Here is a 4,787-nt window from a genome sequence, read left to right on the forward strand (position 1 = left end):
GCCAGTGTAGCGCTCACGTCGTCTCTCCCTCCTCCTCTTGTCCAGGCTGAGCATATTTTCAAAATAAAGAAAACAGGACCCCCTGCTGAGTCACTCAGTTAAATTTCTAAACTTCTCAGGTTGACACAATAAATCAATCATTACAACATCCTGGACAATAAACAGCTGGCCAAGAGCATGTCTTCTATACTCTAGTATGCAGAACTGTTAAGTTACTTAGTTAAGCTTCTAAATTTCTCAAGTTTGACACAGTGTATCAATTGTTACAGTAAGGGTAATTCATAGGGATTAGAAATTGAGGAAAGATAGGGGCTGGGGAGTAGCTCAGTGACTGCCTGGCAAGCATGAGGTCCCGAGTTTGATCCTCAGTACCAAAAATAAGATAAAATAAAATAAAATATAAAATAGAATGCTTCAAAAAAAGTTGAGGAAACCCCTCAGTTCTCTAACATGAAATGTTTTCCTTCTCATTGTTATTCTTTGCCTTTGTTATCTTTTTTTTAATTGCTGTAATCGTAGAGTATTCTGTTTGCTATTCAAGCTGTACTTTCTTCAATAAGAATTATCCATTGTTTTTGGAGCCAATGTTTGGAATGCATTATATTCTTTGCTATTACCATATGACCTTTTATATCTCACTATTATTTTATGTAAGCTGTTAGAGTAATAATTCAGTGAACATTTGTATGTATATGACCTCCTTCAAGGTTTGTATTGTATTCTGAGAAATATTTAGTAAGTCAAATAAAACAGAGTGGTTTTAGAAGAAATTGTTTCCCAAAGATATTATATTGATCATCAAAGCCATCATCAGTGATTGGCATTGTTTATATATTTGCCAGTGTGATCTAATTTCAGAAACTTCATTTCTTATTAGATAAACTATCTGCGCCTTTATAATGAACAAGACTAAATTTTATTCTATATGATGTTACAATATTTTCTGGAATTTGAATCTCTCCTTTTTGGATTGCATCTTTTTGTACATTTTATCTGCTCAAAAATTGTGCCCACCAGTTAGAGGTATAATCTTTTTCCAATAAATTCATATGTGACATACTAGTACACACAGTCTTCATATTTTACAAATGTTTTCCATACTCTTGTTTTCTTTTATACTGTCATTGTATTTTACTTGCACAATTTTAAAAAATGTTGTCCTCACTCAGAGCCTTCAACCTTTCCTTCAGTTTTTTCTACATTTGCTAGATTTTGTGTTATATGTGAGAGGAAATACTTCTTTTTCATCAGCACTGCTTCGCAGAGTTCTAGCCCAGGGCCTTACTTGTAGAATTTATGTATGACAGATGAAGGGAGCTGAAGAACTCTTGGTGACCAACGGCTACCCAGCTCCTGGTGAGAGAGGAGTTGCCCCACACAGGATCTTCCTGAGACTTCACTGCAAATACCCAACATTGCTGCTTCCGATGCTTCAGAAAAACCTGTCAGCAGCCTAACTCCAAGCAGAAGCTTTACAGTGATGACAAATCAGGTTCAAATTGGCTTTTTGACAAAGTATAAATGTGACTCTCCAGAGCCTGAGAAACATCCTCACCCCCAAAAATGTATCTGCCACACTAGATAAATTCATATAAGAAAAGATAATATATGTGTCACCTTAGAATATGTATGCCTCACAATAGCAGCATTAATCATATCACCGACTATCTAAAGTCAGTTCATCTTGCGAGAGCAGATCACACATACATCACCAAATTTATGAACACTCTTCCATCTTATTTACCTTTTTAGATTCTAGAGCTCTTACCTTTGCTAAAGAAGACTTTTTTCACCCAGTTTATGATCTTTTATGCAAATTTCATCTATTCTTTTAGTATTTCAAAATACTACTCTAAATATTTAGTTCATGCATTCACACATTTTCTGTGTCCTTCTGTAATTTTCCAGTTGATCTGCTATGAATTTTTTTCTAGAAGAGTATGGAAGATAACATTATGGAATGGAATTACATTTTTATGCTAAACAGATTAATATCTACTCTGGACTTGATTTATTCGCATAATGTGAAAGTTAAGCTTGCATGTTTGTGATTTTTTTTACTGAACTGAATATTTTAAAATTTATTTTAGATTATTTTCTTTCCATTTATATTTTTCTTTACTTTTCATGGCGATATCAATTAATCCTGCTTCAACAAAACCAAGAAACATAACAATTAACCCAGCTTTTTACTTGTTTGTGATGTAATTTCACTGGTAAATGAATTTCATTAGTATTGCAGTGTTTTGAGCTTTAGTTACTGCTATTTTCTAATAACCCCTATACAAATTATGGATCTCACAGAAAGGCATATTCATCATTGTTCCCCTTTTATTCGCAAAGTTGTTATATCTATTCTTTTTAATATTTTTCAATTTGTATTTTCTAGTTAGGTCATCTCACTTGAAATTTTAGTGGGTTTTAAATTATGCTGAATTGAATTTAAAATTTGAAAAGAATTCATATTTTGCCAATACTAGCTTTTCTTATTTAGAAATGTAGCAGTTCTTAATTTATTGATAATTTTGCCCTCTGAAGTTTGGGAGAAATCTGGAATAGTATCTGAAATTCATTATCAAATGCCCCACCTTTCAAATACATAGAAGAATATTTGGTGACATTTTCTCGTTGACTGATAAAAAAACAAGGAGAACTATGTATCTTGGGTGACAGTGGATTCATGTCATCTTAAGAAATCTTTTAGGAGCTCATGCAGGTTTTCAATAGTCTCAAGTACTCTTGGTAGGTAGTCATATTAATTGTAAATAAAGACTTTTTGTATTTCATTTTGAACACTGTATATCTTGTGAATTTTTCGTATAGCTATTCCTTGTTCATAATCTTCATTTGACTAGAACATTCCAAGACTTTAGCAGGTTAATGACATTCATTGAGGTCCTTATTTCATGTGAATTTCAACAGAAATCACTTTGAAATTTACCAAATCTAAGCTTTATGCTAATTCCATATCCTAGAACATTATTAAAATTGATTATTTTTATGAGTCTTTTGGGCAGATCTTCAGAATTATTTATAGGTAAGATTACATCACCTATAAATATGGATAATTCTGATTCTTCCTTTCTTGTTTGGGAACTGTTTATTTCTATTTGTTCTCCCTAGCTGGGACTCCCAGCATGGTGTCAGGCAGAAATGGTAAGAGTGGGCATCGTTATATTTTTGCTAATTCAGAGTAAAAGCTTTCAGTACTAGCCCCACTGAGTAGAAGGTCAGTTGTGGGAGGTCAGCGTGCTGCCTGTATTGTGTGTAGCTGTGCTGTTTCTCTGCCTAAATTGGGATGTTTTTTGTTAAAAAAAAAAGGTGAAATTTCGTGAACGCAACTGCCGCAACGACTGAAGTAATGATCTTGTTCTTGTCCATTTGGCGAAGGCTGCATCTCACCTGTATAGAGCTGTATATTTGGAAACATCTACATGACTTGGAGATAAAGCCAACGTGTTCTCACGAATAATCCCACGGTGCACTGCTCCACTGGGCTTACCCGTATTCCTTAGCTGGTATTTGTACTTGCATTTTTGTTGTACATTTTTGTCCTTTTGGTGCCTTTGCCTGGCTTTGGTATCAGGAGAGTGCTAGTTTTGTACAATAAATTTGGAAACGTTTCCCTCTTTAATTTTTTGGAGTTTGGGAAGGGTTGATATCAGCTCTTTAAGTCACTGGTCCAGCTCAAAAACAAATGATGAGAAATTGTGATCTTCCTTTATGTGAAACATATTACTAATTTTGTGTTCTCAATCATCCACTGGTCTGTTCAGATTGTTTGATGGCTTCAGATTTTGTTGTGGCGAGTTGTAAGTTTCTGGGGCATTTATATGTCTTCTGATTTACTCACTTGTTAGTTTATGTCCACATACATCAGTTTCTCCTGGCCATTTTGGAGGGATCAGTTGCAATGCCCCCTTTATCATTGTTTTATTTTATTAATTTGACTCATCTCTTCTTAGATCTAGCTAAATATTTGACTTTGTTTATTTTTAGTGTTTTCTCTTATTTTTCCAATCTGTATTTCTTTTTTATGCTCTGATGTGGATTATTTCCTTTCTTCTACTAATTTGACATTAATTTTTGTTTTCTTTTCTCATTCCCTGAGATGTGGTATTAGATTGTATATTTATACCTGCTTGGTGGGGGTCAGGTTTTGAGCCTGGGGGTGAGTGGAATGACCTCACCTCTGGGGTCCTGGGGGCCCAGGCTTCTGCATGGTCACTGGCAAGGAGGCAGGGATGCCCCTGAGGTGCACAGCTTGTGGAGCTAAGAATGGGAGCAGAGGAAAGAGGACTACAGCATTTGCTGCAGGTGGAGCCTGTCTCCTTACGGTGTGTGAGCTGGCACCCAGCGGTGGGCTCCGCTGAGGAGCATCTCTCCTGTTTGAGATGAGATGAGATGTGGAAGGCCCAAGACAGCCACAGAACCACAGTGTGAAGTGTGGGTGCTCGTGGAGCAAGGAAAGATGCGGCCATTGGGCGCAGGAGCCAGGGAAGAAAAGGCGGCTCTTCTGAGTGACTGGGCAACAACTGCTGTGCCATGGGGGAGGCTTGCAGCTGCTGCCCTCAGGACTCCCTGGTGGGCTTCACTGTGTTGCTGTTGGTTACCTCAGTAACAGGAGAAATTCCAGTACTCAAGTTCGCCACAGTCACTGAGCACCTCGGAAACTTCCACCACAGCTGGCAGGCACAGCCTCTGCCTTTCCTCTTGGCCCTAGACACTTCGAAGTCTCTCTCTCTCTCTCTCTCTCTCTCTCTCTCTCTCTCTCTCTCTCTCTCTCT

Source organism: Octodon degus, unplaced genomic scaffold, assembly GCF_000260255.1.
Source record: "Octodon degus isolate 3935 unplaced genomic scaffold, OctDeg1.0 scaffold00108, whole genome shotgun sequence".
In the NCBI taxonomy this organism is placed as follows: Eukaryota; Metazoa; Chordata; class Mammalia; order Rodentia; family Octodontidae; genus Octodon; species Octodon degus.